This window comes from Protopterus annectens, chromosome 5.part1 (assembly GCF_019279795.1).
Source record: "Protopterus annectens isolate FY-2018-M chromosome 5.part1, PAN1.0, whole genome shotgun sequence".
NCBI classification, from domain to species: Eukaryota; Metazoa; Chordata; order Ceratodontiformes; family Protopteridae; genus Protopterus; species Protopterus annectens.
In genome coordinates, this window is record NC_056736.1 from 487053533 (window position 1) to 487068701 (window position 15169).

Consider the following 15169-nt stretch of genomic DNA (forward strand, 5'->3'; position numbering starts at 1 on the left):
AGTGCCTTCTGTGTGGAGTCTGCATGTCCTCCCCATGGTCAAGTGAAGTCTAAAGACATGCAGGTAGGTGCATGCGTGAATGGGTGTGCCTTCTTTGAAGGCTGGGTGTCGAGCTGGCACCTCGGCACTGTAAAAATCCAGTGCCAATCATTAGTGGATCGGAGTTCCACTGTTGTGACCCCTAACCGGGGAAAGCCGTAAGATATTAGATTTTACCAGACTGACATTTAGGTATTCGCTAACTTAAACATTTGATTAAGTAATATAGATGCCATTAGCAAATAGATTGGAGGTGAAAATCAACAAAGTCGATGTATGCAGAAAATGTGGCTTACAGGCAGACTCTGAGCAAGTACATCAGCAAAGGATATGAAAATGGAATGCAAAACTGAAGGCACATGGGAAGAAACTAAGTAAAGATAAGACAATGGTAATGGCAGCACAATGGGGAAATCAGAAGAAGCTGAGAATTGAGATAGAAGGGAAAATGGCTGAACAATTTAATAGCTTCAAGTATCTGGGAGGGTGGTTGAGGAGAAAGGATGTCTGAATGAAGAGGTCAAAGCTAGAATCAGAGGGGCTGCAGCCAAGTGCCATAGAGTGTCAGGTGCATTATATGACAGAATAATGCCAAAGAAACTGAAAAGAAAGGTGCACAAAACAGTGGTGCGACCATTACTACTGTATGATGCAGAAACCTGGGAAGTAAAAGGCAGAGCAGATGAGGAAGGTGATGGAAATTAAGTGCCTGAGATGAATGGTAGGATACACACTGTGGGACATACTAAAAAATAATGACAAAAGAGCAGACGCCAAAGTATCTCCAATTTGAGAAAAGATCAAAGACAACAGATTATAGTGTTTCAGGCACATGTGCAGAGAAGCAGAATACAATCTGGTGAAAAAGACAGACAGGAAGAAGATAAGAGGAAATGAGGGCATCCAGGAAAGAGGTTGATAGATTGTGAGAGAAGGTCTGGGACAGTCAAGCATAAGTGTTGAAGATGGCAGGAAAGTAGAATTGAATTGGGAGAGGTGGCAAAAGTTATCATGGCACCTCAACCCCATTTAAAAAAAGGGGGAAAAGGGGGTTGATGATGATGATGACAATCTTCTCTGCATATATACATCACTGGATCATAACATAGATAAGCACAGATGTCTCATGACCGGTGAGGCTGTCACATAACTTCTTTCCCCTAGCTGCAGCTGTGTGCATAAGATCACGCCAAGTAACCGATGAGGCCATCACATAACTTCTTTCCCCTAGCTGCAGCTGTGTGCATATGATCACACCAAGTGACTGGTGAGGCTGTCACATAACTTCTTTCCCCTAGCTGCAGCTGTGTGCATAAGATCACGCCAAGTGACCAGTGAGGCCGTCACATAACTTCTTTCCCCAAGCTGAAGCTGTGTGCATAAGATCACGCGCTGCATCTCGGTGCATAAGATCACACCAAGCATCACTAGGGCTCCTGCTTGATTGACAGATGAGCCTTCCTTCTGCTTTTACTTCCCTTCAGCCATGCTGTACTCCTGTGTGGTCTTCCCACACTCCCTGCTGCAGTTGCAAACAGAACATTTAATAAGCTGCTCATTGCACACATTTGCCTGGCCACATTCATTGTATATGAGCATAAGGGCTCATCAAACATGCATAGTAAACAGAGGAAGGCTGGCCACAGCCTTGGCTGCAGTGTTTCTGAACATCAGGGATTGCTAGAACAACATCACACGGTGTTTTTCATAGACACATAAACAGAGTTGAGAATAGTAAGTGGGCATATAAATCTGATTTAAATATTCTGAGACAAAACTTCAGATGTTAGATCATTCAAAAGATAAATCCATTAAAATAATTTAATTTTATAATTACCATAGCCATGAGCAAAACTAAGTAATCAAATAATAAGGCAGACAAGCAGAGAAAGGTGGAAGAACAGCCAAGAAGTGAGATAAGCTAAATGGAATGATAGTAATATGAATGCCTAAGACATTCCATTTCCTGTAACAAGGGCCAACCTGTAATACACACACATACACACACACACACACACACACACACACACACACACACACACACACACACACACACACACACACACACACACACACACACACACACACAAGTTTGTGCACAGGCATGGATACAGGTAGACACATTCATAAACATCATACACTCTCTTTTTATGTATATACACAAGCACATACACACACATGCATGTGTACATACACAGGAAAGGTACAAAGTACAGCTTTTCTACTGCATGCTGCTGTCCCCTGATCTGGCAACTCAAAGTGACTTTATGTCATGCATGCTGCTGTCCCCCGATCTGGCAAACATCAGAGACCTTATGCCATGCATGCTGCTGTCCCCTGATCTGGCAAGCCTCAATTGCACTCTTCAACTTAGAAAGGTCCATTTATGATCTGATTTGTGACTCCGTACTAACTATTTAAGCAGTAAGCTAGGTCCACATCTATTGTTGCTCTTTTGTACTATTTAAACTCCAAAAAGCTGCTTGCTATACTTGCAATAAGCAACTGCTACAGTTTATGCCACACATGGAGCACTGAAGTGCTTCAGTTCTGATAGTAAATACAATACCAGCACTCCTTTCTATTAATTGGCATTTAATAATCCTGTCCTCTTACACTTTGTAACTGTGGAGACTGCCCCCAACAACCAACACAAGCTATGCTTTTGTAAGTACACACACACGCAAGCACACACACACACACGCACACACACACGCACCCACACGCACCCACACACACCCACACACACCCACCCACACACACACACACACACACAAACCTATGAGAATCATGTTGCTTTTACTTCCTTTACAATTGCTTAGCCAGTATTTCTTTGTTTCAACAAAGATCTTTTCACTGTTCACATTTAGAATATTTCTTGGTCACAATACTAACCTCTGTCAGACTTTATCATATGAAGATAAGCAAAAAATGTAAGGTCTGCAAAGTAGTGATTTGAAAGCATACTGAGCCATACACTCATAATGACAGTAATGTTGCATTATGCATTTAGAACCAAATGTATAAAACAGGAGTACTTGTCTACTTGTCCACAAAATATCTCTCAATATGCTTCCCATTTCTCACTGTTGCAGCTACAATGTCACCCAAGGTTATTCAGAATGCAATAGCTGAAAAACACATTGCTGCCTTCCCAGAGGAATGTATGTCTTTAGAAACATCCATTCTTCCTCCCTGGCGATTGTTCTGTGCAATTCCCATCTAGTCTGTAAACATAGGTCACTACTCCTGTAGGGTGGCATTGATGTATGACTGTCAGAAAGTTCATTTTAACCAGGCATGGGACGAAAAGCATGACTAGCCTTCACTCAATCTCTTCTCCCTCTCTCTCTCTCTCACTCACACACACACACACACACACACACACACACACACATTGAAGCATGTAAGTTGAGTAAAAGATTACAATGTCTGGGATGTTATATAATGAACACATTTTTTATGCTATAGCCACGTCTCAGACATGCACTCAGCTGCACAGCTAAGCTACATTGCATTTCATTAGTTCATGTCCAGCTTCTGTCAAGGTTAAAAGCAAGAATAACACAAGGTTTTATAGGTAGATTCTATGCTAGATGACTTTGTGAGCCATTTTATGTTTAGCCAATTTACATCAGAGGTTAGAATCAAACCTTATATTTTTTGTATGTGGGCTAAACACCTTAACCATTATGTTAACTCTTACCCCCGTCATATTTTTTTCTAAAGATAAAGTAAATGTTTTTGCTATGTTTATTTGTCAAGAATTATGGCATTCAGCTTGCGGAACATTGTTGTCTCAAAAACGCATTTCATAAATATTTTTATGCCATTAAAATATACCACCTGTAACAGAGTTTTTGTTGTTTTTTTCATGACACTATAATTTTGCATTGTGGACTTATCTAAACTGGGTACCACAGCTCATTCATCAGGTCACAGTCTGACAGCTACTATCATGAGGTTTGCTTGAACAAGACTGTACCTCCCTTTTAGTTTGACAAAAAGGTTGGCTGGTTAAGACAATCAGAGAAACATTTATAATTCATATAAATTGCTGGTGGGGGAGATCTGAGTAACAGAGCTTATTTACTATCCACAATGAATTTGTAGAAGTAGACAGCCACCATAAATCGATTTAAATTGTATGGGGTCATATAGTGAAAAGGCACCAAGATTAACTGTTAAGGTCAAAATATGAAGATGGCTTGGCACATAAACCCTCAAGCAAACTGACCAGTCCTCGTTTTCATGATGCTTTAAAAAGACAGCATGGGAGAAGAAATGAACCTGCTTTGGGAAAATAAAAGATCACTTATCGCATTCTAGTAAATGCATAACAATTTAAATAATAAAACGTACATTATAGTTTCTAATTCCCTTTGCGCATTTACATCATAAGCTCCTTAAGGACCACTGGCAAATAATTACAATGAACTGCTTTGTAGAAATAGCACTTGCCTCAAGGGACCTGCTGACAATAATCCTTGCCTTTGTTACAGCTGCGTAGAACTGATACTTCACATACGCAGTCTGATCTGCTGTTGCCTATAGTCAATGTAAAGCATTGCCTTCTGATTAATGGTGAAAAGACCTATCCTGTTTAACCCTTTAAATGCTTACTCTAATTTATCTAGCCTTGCCATAAACTTATGTACAGCTTACATACTGCTTTTCCAGCTTTCTCTGTTGTCCTCTGTGTTACACTGCATCACTTCTGAAAACATAAAACTGCCCTGCATTTGTATTTAAATAGCCTGCTTTTCATTAAACAAATACATGCACTTCAGGCAGCTTGTGAATATAGTTCTCTGCAATAAGAGACTCAATTATCTCAACACCCTTTTGACACTGCTTATATTAACCTGCTTTGATGACTCTGTGAGACTTGACTAAATGAGGCACAGGTCCAGCTTAAAGCATTCAGGACACAAGAGTCTTCATGCTGTCTGGCCACATTTGTTTTTCTTCCTGCTATAAACACATGTTCGATTCCACTCTTTGTTCCTGTTTCCATTTAGTAATCAAACAGATAGTTAGGATTAGGGTAACACAAATTGCATTGAGTGTTTGAGCCTTTGAGTTCAGATGAATTAACTATCTTAAAAAATATATCAGTATTTGCAGATTGCATATTAAAATACTATTAAAAAAGGTGTTGCAAAATTAAGAGAAGAGAACCGTCATCACCTGTGCAGATAGTTAAAACCTCTGTAAACCAGAAGATAAGTGATATTGCTCAGTATAGTACTCTATCTGGGTCTATATTAGAACATCGAAGTTGTGAAACTTCGAATGTTCTAATATCGACCCCTATTCGGCGAACACTGGAAATAGCAAAGCTGCAGAACACCAAATTCCTTCCTAGGGAAAGAATTTGGTTGGCCATTACTGTGGCTTCACTATTTCCAGCACTTTGGTGGAAAGTTACAGGTCAGGATCAGGTAAGTGTGCAATTGTGTGGATGTGATGGTTAGGGCATGGGTTAGGTGAGTTAGGGTTTGGGCGCAGGTCAGGTAAGTGTGGATTGTGTGGATGTGAGGGTTAGGATGGGGTAGGTTAGTTAGGGTTAGGACACGGGTCAGGTAAGTGTGCAATTGTGTGGAAGTGAGGGTTAGGGTGGGGTAGGTGAGTTAGGGTTAGGACACAGGTCAGGTAAGTGTGCGATTATGTGGACATGAGAGTTAGGGTGAGGTATGTGAGTTAGGGTTAGGGCGCAGGTGAGGTGAGTGTGTGATAGTGACAGACCTTAGGGTTAAGGTTTGGGTTAAGGTAAGTGGATAGCTAGGGTTAAGGTAAGTGGATAGCTAGTGGTGTATGTACAGTTTAGTGTAGGGTCAGATGTATGAATTTAGGTGTATGTGTGTGGATTGCTGTTTTCTTGGTGTGCTTGTGTTGTGTGTATGTGTTTCAGAACAGCAAATCTTTTTTCCTGGGAAAAAAATTTACTTTTCTGCATGTTCGACATTTTCAGCGTTCGCTGAATAGGGGTTGATATTAGATCATTCGAAGTTTCAAAACTTCAATGTTCTAATATAGACCCACTCTATCCATCTAACTGATGCAATGATTTGTTGGAGTAATACCACTAGTCCAGTACAGATTTCATAAAATCTTGGCATTCTAAAGTACCACTGAAAGGAGCTGTGACAACCACTTCAGATAAGTCCACAATGTAAAATAAAAACAGTCAAAAATCTCAGCAAACATTATCCCTTTTCCAATATGACTTGCTTGACTATTGAAAATATTGTTTCGAGTAAGATCGAGTGGCCTTAATAATGGGACGATAACATTGGTGTGTTGCTAGGAAATTACCAGCATTCTGTTATCTTTTTCCACCTGTTTCTACATATTCAAGAACATGAGACAACATAAGAGAGATTATGACACATACACATTTTTCTTCATCTATCTGGTTTATCTACCATGTATGTTGTCTATGAGTCTTTCTCTCTCTTTAACAAAGTGTATAACTTTGGATATTTTGGGGTTGAACCTCTTTTGCCATTCATATTCTCATCTTATAGTTCCTACAAGACTGTATTGGAGGCTGACTCTCCACCACCATTTCCTCAAGCCAGTTCCATTCCTGATTATATTATGAGACAAACTGACATTACTTTCCATTTACAATTTAATGTCCATTATAGATTTGCTGAGCATGACTCATTGAGCTCTGTTGACTCACTGGTTAAGGACTTCTTACTACACAATTTCTCACTAACAGTTACCTTCCACATTCAGTAAATCAGACATTTCCCTGTCCACTGCTCTTGTTTGGGTATCTCCCATATCCTTAGTTTTCTGACAAGTGTACTTGAAGTTATAATGTCGAAGTCCCTACTGATATCTAGGTAGACCATATTCACCGGGATAACTTTATGGACCTTGTTAGTGGCACAGTCATAGAAAAGGAATGCGGTAGCTTAGTGTGCCCTCTGCTCTGCAAGCCCATTCCACTTGTCATCTAATAGACTGCTTGCATTCAAGAGTAGCAACCTACCTAGTAGAATTCATTCCTTAAGCTTTCATGGGATGGAGGGAAAGCCAGTCAGTACATAACTTCTCAAGTGTTCATGTCCCAGATTGCATAATTGAACCTCTTTCTCCATCCTCCATTCCTCTAGTCCGAAAATGTCATATGATCAATATGGCTGCTGAAGATGATGCATATTCTAATATTTTATTAAACTGGATGATGCTTGCACTCTAAACATTTAACTGTAATAAGATATATATATATATATATATATATATATATATATATACATACATATATATATATATATATATATATATATATATATAGAGAGAGAGAGAGAGAGAGAGATATACATATAAATATATATATATAGATATATATAGCTATATATATATATATATATATATGTATATATATATATATATATATATATATATATATATATATATATATATATATATACAGAGAGAGAGAGAGAGATTCCTATCAGATAATTGACTTTTCAGAAGCTCAGAAATCTAAACAAAACACACAAAAATCTAACTTTTTTACATTTTTGCAGGGAGGCAAGCCCCCCTGCACCCCTCACACCACCTGCAAATTATATACACCAGCTCTGAGTTTGCACTGCAATGAGGAAAATGGTACATTTCCTTATCCAAAACTCGATCGTATGGTCCCGACCATATGAATTCCGAGTTTCAGAAAACTTGATCATCTGATAGTGATCTCTCTCTCTCTCTCTCTAAGATATATAGGAAACAAAAGATGTGAAAGCTAGCACAATGGCACAGACAGATAAAGCCATAGCTATGGTCCTTACAACACAAGTTCAATTACTGGCTCAGATGTCTGAGCCACTGGCAAGCAAGGGTGGGCATGTCAATCCTAGGGGGAGTAGGGTGCTTGTCCAAGTTTTTTTCTGGCAGGAGGTGCAGTCCACAGATGGGAATACCTCAGCCATAGGTAGATAAGTGCAGGGGATGGGGAAGGGAAGTTAGCGGTATGTCATAGAGAAAAAAATCCATCAGACGAAGCAGTAAGGGAAGGTTACCCTTACTGCCTGCACCAGCCCCATCCCAAATCAGGGTTAATCCAGGATGAAGATGAGGCATTGCTAGACCTGATGATGAACAGTGGCACTTTTGCACACACTGTAGACATGATGCCAGGTGGGGACGATGCCAGTGAGTAACATTATATAGTTTGTACAGTTGTAATGATTCATCAGTAGTAGGAGCTGGATTGTGAGGGAGAACAACAAATACTGGCAGAAAATACTTGACAGAGATGCAAAGGTTTAGAGAGTATGGAAGATAAGCACATACTCACTGTTGTGTAACAACACGGCTCTCCAGCATGTGAATAATAAAAACAATTGGGTGACAAAGGTCTGAAGAAAAAAGACAAAGTCACAACATTTTGCTTGAGTGAAGGGTTGTTCATTGCAGGACAAGACTTCCTTGCATATTTGTGTAGTAAGATGGCAATCACTGAGATGTAATAGCCATGAATTAAATATTACATTATATTGGAGCATGGTTTGGGGTGGCCACGGTGGTGCAGTGGTTAGTATTGTCGCCTCACAGCAAGAAGTTCTCCAGTTCAATCCTCGACTGGGGTGCCTTCTGTGCGGAGTCTGGATGTCCTCTCTGTGGTTGTGTGGGGTTCGTCCGGGTGCCCCAGTTTCCTCCCACATCCCAAAGACGGTGTGTGTGTGTGTGTGTGTGTGTGTGTGTGTGTGTGTGTGTGTGTGTGTGTGTGTGTGTGTGCCAGGCTGGCAACTAGACACCATAAAACTTCATTGCCAATCATGAGCGGACACATGTCATGTCGACCCCTAACCAGGAAAAGCCAGAAAAAGAATTGGGGCATGGTTTGAACACAGATGTCTAGTATCAGAGTTTCTCACAATGGCTTCCTGTTCTCTGATGCACCACATGATTTTTGATTTTGAACACGGATCATATTACCCAGATGAAGTGCAGTTTAGTTTATATAGCATTGTGTTTTGAATTTTTTTGTAATGTGGCAAGTCACACAAGATTCCTGAAATCTGATTTATAGGAGCAATCCAATAAGTTAAATAACCTGCCTAGAGGTAAATCCTGTGAAGGTGGGACCATGGGACATAAACATCAAAACTTCCAGTTACTGTAACTGGGATGTCATAATGTTTCCTGTAGTACATTGCTTAAAATTGAGAAGGTGCCATAATATATGAATGCTAATCAATAATCTGTCATGTTTACGAGTACTTTTTATGCCTTTTTGCATTACAGTCGAAATATATTATAGAGCTTGTTTTATTGATTTTTTGTTTAAGAACTATTTGTGTTTATTTGGGCTTATTGAAATGTAGTACTCTTAATGCAGTTCCCTGTTATTTCTTCTCCTGTAGTTCTCCATTGATAACTCGGAGTTATACTTCACCAGCTTCAATAAACTACATCTTTTTGGCACAACTTTCAAATAAGTGATCAGTGGGGGGAATACAGACTCACTTGAATAAATATATATTATACATATATTATTCTTTTTGTGATGATGTCAAAACTTGAATGTTCTGGTTAAGAAAGAGAACAGGTACTCTACTTGACATGAACTAGATGAAGGGTGACCTGGGACATACTGGGCTATTGTGTATTCTGTAATGCCACCTTCCAATGCAAGACACGAGCATCGATTAGCTGCGAGAGAAAACAAGTTATGTCATGTTTTTGTGTGACAGCATTTTATAGCACTAAGTAGGCCACAGAGAGATAATGTAGAAAATTCATAACAGATGTAGTGGAAGCCATATCATGGCAACTACAGTCATATTTTACTTGGTTATCACTTTTCAGCATTTTCTAATCAGCCTGGCTTGGTTTGTCTTGTGATATAAAGCCACGCAAAGAATATCACTTGTTGTCCTGCCTCATCTTTAATTGTAAATTGTTTTTATGGTGATGCAGATGCAGAGAAGGCTTACAAATCATTCAGGGTCAGCTGAGCAACTTTCGAAAGGACAGAATTCAGTGTCCTATTATAGTATGCATTCATAAAAAGACAATTGAAAACAGAGATATGATACAGGATCTCTTCTGTTCTTGTGTTTGCCTATACTATAATTGTGTTTTAGGCCCGCTTATACTACAGTTTAAAAAGCTGAATTACAAAATGGCTACCAATCACATCTACTCCATCGTTTACTTCCCAGAATCCTTAGATTGCCAACCTGAGGATGTAGTAAAATATCAAATCCGTAAAAGTCCCATAAATGTATGTATAGCAGCTTTGCATGCCCTCAGGGACAACTGTAACTCTGCTGCTTTCAGGAGTACGTGCTGGCTTCAGTCCATGTAGTTCAAGGGGGATACTGCATCAGGGACCTAATGCTTGAATAAAAGATGAAAAGGGGACAGCAAGCATTTGAAATAGAGAAATGTTTGATTAAGAGGAATCCTGCTAGAAAGACTAAATTATGGTCTGCTAGTGCCATCTGCTGGACACAAGATATAGTACATGCAATCCTTTTAACACTATATCACACATCCTAATGAAATTCAATATAAAGCTATTGTTCTTTTAATACATTTTGAAAGTATATATTTTGCAATAAAGTATACAAGATTTAATTAAAAGATTGATTTATTTAAAATCATTACTCTAGCCAGATCAATTTATTTGCTCTCTATAATGAAGGCGTCTCAGTAGCTGCTCAGTGTTATTTAGTTAAGCAAGGCAATATGAAAATGAGTGCAATGAATAGAAACACACATATAAAATCAATGTAAAAAGTAGGTGTTCAGTGCATTAATGCAAAGATGGCTCTGTATCACACTACTCTAGTATTAAAACCATCAGTTGTGCATTTTATTTGATGTCTGTGATCCTTTTCAGCTGAACACCCAGATTGATATTACTTGTCTTGATAAATTAATTTGTTAAATGCTGCTTCTCAAGCTATTTTAGACATGATGAGAATGGTAACTACAGTTATATACATATAGACTGTTTAAAATTAGCTAGCTGTCCAGCATGCTTTTGGAGGAAATCAGAGTTCCTATAGAGAACTCTTACATATTTTTGAAAATGCAGATATACAAAAGTGATCATAAATGAATCTTGAATCCTGGCAATATAAAGCAGAAACCTCACTTACTGACACACTCTGCTGTCACATATAGGCATTCACCAGAGTGTGACCTTGAGAATATTTTTCAGTCTTGTCGTGATAAATTACAGAAAATCTGTTAGAAACAAATAATGAGATTGTTAAGAGACTTACGATGTCAAGGAGGCCATTGTTTTCAGTATCAGAAAGGAGTAACACTGAATTTTTGTTTAGATTCATCTTGTGGTGTTCAATTTAAATGTATTAGTTTTACTTGCATAATGCAGGACTTAAAAAAAAAAAAACATTTAAGGAGCAGTGCTCTAAGGTCACCCCTGCAAAATAGCAAATGCAACTTGCCACTTAGCCATTAAAAAACAAAAAAATCTTGAATAAAGTACATAATTGAATCAAACTAACATAATTGGACTTAGCACAGTTTTAAAAGACTTGCCCATTACCAGTTTCTCTTATTTGTGTTAGGTCATCGTATGATATCAGTTACATGTGAGTGCAGACTCATTTATGACCATGAAAACACATCAAATGCTGTCAGCCTCATATACAGAATCCTGCAATGCAAGCTGTTCTAAAATATACTGCATTAAACATTCCCTGAGAAAAACTAACCTTTCTTGCTGTTTGCTAGCTCCCCCCCCCCAGAAATCAAGTGTCACATTACAAGCTGTAGAACTGACAGGTACTGGAATAATCACAACTAACATCTGTTGCTATCGTTAAGTCTTACCAAATTTAGAGACAGTTTGAGATGGGTTTACTGAAAATTGATCTTAGTGCAACAAATGTACTGGGTGGCCTGAAGATATATTGAGACAGACAGCACAATCCCACCATCTGTTTGAGTATCAGACTCTGGGCACATCATTCATAGCATAGATCTGTCATTATTGTATGACACATCAAGGGCATTTATTTGAAAATAATGCAGATGGGAATACATGGCATATACCTCTTTGGAAAAAATCTTAATTAATGATAATCAAATAAAATATGTAGAATACCCTAAAGGATGCATGCTGCCTTTTGGTACTAATGTACTTGAATGCACCAGGTACAATCTTTCTTCTGCTAGGCATTGTTCCCTTCAAAAGACAGTCGAAACCTTTTCTTTCTTTCTTTATTTAGTTATTAATTTTATGTACAGTTATTTACCAGGGTAGATCACTTATCACCATGGAGCATTTTCTGACTACAGCAGGGTTTATTCAAGAAAAAGATGAGTGGGCAAATATAGGAATATTAAATATAAATGTTGAGTCATCACTGAACAATTAACAATGTCTCCATACACACACATAAGGCTGCTTCAAACACACACAGGCATTAGATTACAATAATGAGTGATTATATCACAGTGACCTAAAGATGATATACTATATTTACAATACATAAAAAATACCCAAATCTATAGTATGGCATCTTTGCTCTCCACAGCCCTATTGCCTGAATGACATTAAAAATACAGCTCTTCATTGCTGTTAGTTGTTGTTCCATAACCAGACTAGGAGGTACCCATCAGACAGATTCACTACAAATTCTTTTTTGTGACGGTATTTCCTTCCGATTGTACTCTGCAATGTTTTGACACCAGTCATTCCAGGTTGTATGAGAATCAACACCAGAAGATGAGTTGTAGTGAAGTTTCACTGCAGAGTGACTGATGTTAAACTCTTAGGGCTTTTCCAGCTTGAGGCATACGCTGAACATCAATTGGCCACAGCAGTCTAATCTGCATATTCCAGCAAGCACAGTTCTTTTTTATTTTCATGCAATTAGTTTCAAATAATAATACTTTAAGTTTGATATACAAGACGTACTCTAGGTTGTCTATGACTGATTGATGTAAAAAAATACATAAACTGGAGTTCACTTGTTCTATCTGGCCATGATAAAAAAATTAACTAGAAGTTATTTGATGATACATCTTAGCATGCTTCACACAAATAATACATGATCCCACAACAACAGGCTTAAATCCATAAAATGAGCAGCATTCTGTATGTTCATGTGGCACAACCATTTTGCATTCACCAAAAAAATATTGTCAGTTAAATACACATATATGATTACTATGATAAAGCACTCCAGGACTGATAAATTAGCTTAATATGTTATTGCTTCACACTTGCATTTGTGCATGAATCATGCCATACCCAAATAGAACCAAGACGCTCTCTTCCAAAAAAGGAAGCCAATCTGGTGGTCCCCTGCTATAAACAAACTATACAACAGATGGAAGAAACTGCTGCAGAAAAGAGGAAAATCCCAGGATGCAAAAACTCCTTTACCGGCCTCAGTAAGAAGCTGAGATCCCTCTTAAAATCCTCCAAAGCTAGTTACGAAAATAAAATTGCCAAAGATTCCAAAGACAACCATAAGGCATTCTATAGTTATGTCAAGAATCTAAATGGCAATGCTCAGATCTGCTCTGAGCTACAACAGAATGGCATTAAATATACTGATCCCAAGGATACTGCCAATATCCTGGCAGATCGATTTAGTGCCAGCTTCACCGCCCTCTCATCCCCTAAAATGCCTATCTCAATACCAAAAGATTGCCAAATTCCGGTAATCATGGCCACACAGGTAGAAACCACACTCTCCAAAGCTAAGAATACAGCATCCATGGCACCAGATGACATCTCAGGCTGTGTACTACATTAACTACAAAATAAACTGGTACTTCACCTAAGTGTCATGTTTAATCATAGCCTCACCTCAGGCTTCGTGCCCACTGAGTGGCACACAGCTACAGTTATCCCACTCCACAAGGGGGGATCCACTTTGGATCCCAAGAATTACCGTCCAGTCAGTCTGACGAGCCTGATCTGCAAGGGCATGGAACGCATTATCATGGAACTTATAAACATAGACATTGGCAACCTTCAAACACTGGACCCCACCCAGTTTGAGTTTGTGAAGGGCCAATCTTGTCTCCTGAACCTGATTGACTTCTTCAAATCAGTCTCCAGAGCTGAGGATGAGAGTAAGGCAGTCCGCCTATCTGGACCTCGCCAAGGCTTTCGACATCATCCCCCACTCTGGAATCATAGACAACTTTCTAAGCTGGGCATAAATCCCTACATCACTCGATGGGTTGCCAACTGGCTTACTGAGAGAACCCAGACTGTAAAAGTAGCCATCTCCAAATCCAGCTCCAGATAAGTGACAAGTGGAGTACCTCAGGGTTCAGTTGTTTGGCATCTACTTCTCTGAAGTACAGGCTAACACTAAGGGACTCTGGCTAACAAAGTTCGCAGATGACTGCAAATTGGGAGCCATTATTGAATCCCCAAATTATGTGGATATTCTACAAAAGGACCTTACAGAATCAGATGCTTGGTGCCAGAGCCATGGGCTCAAGCTTGATGCCAAGAAATGTACAGTTATCCCCTTTGGGAAAAACCATGTACTCATGAATTACCACATAGGTGGCAGTACACTAAACACTGAAAGTGTGATGAGAGACTTAGGGACACAGGTGGACAGTAGTCTCACCTTTGATAACTACATCCCCACAACAGTCAGGAAATCCTTCTATGTGGCACACCTCATCACTATGGGCTTTTCGTCCAGAAAAAAGGAGGTCATTGTCCCACTGTACTCATCCCTCATTAGACCCATTATAGAGTACAATGCCCCATTTGGTATGTACCCCACAAGACATCTGCAACAGCTGAAAAGGCCACAGAAATACCTCACCAAAAGAATCACAGGCCTAAAGCAGTTGCTTTATGCTGACCATCTAAAACAATTCCAGCTATACACTGTGGCATATCGTCTACTTAGAGGTGATCTCTGCTTAACATACAAGGCCATGTCAAACCCTGAGCTGTTGGACATGCTCCACTTAAAGAAATCCCAATCCCTTAAAGCCACACACTCCAGGGATCTAAACTTTTTCATCACAATGAACAAAACATGCTGGAAGGATAGGTTCCTGACCCAGAGACTCCCCATACTCTGGAACAAACTGGTCATACATGTCAAGCAGAGCACCTCTTTGACCCTATTCAAAAGGAACC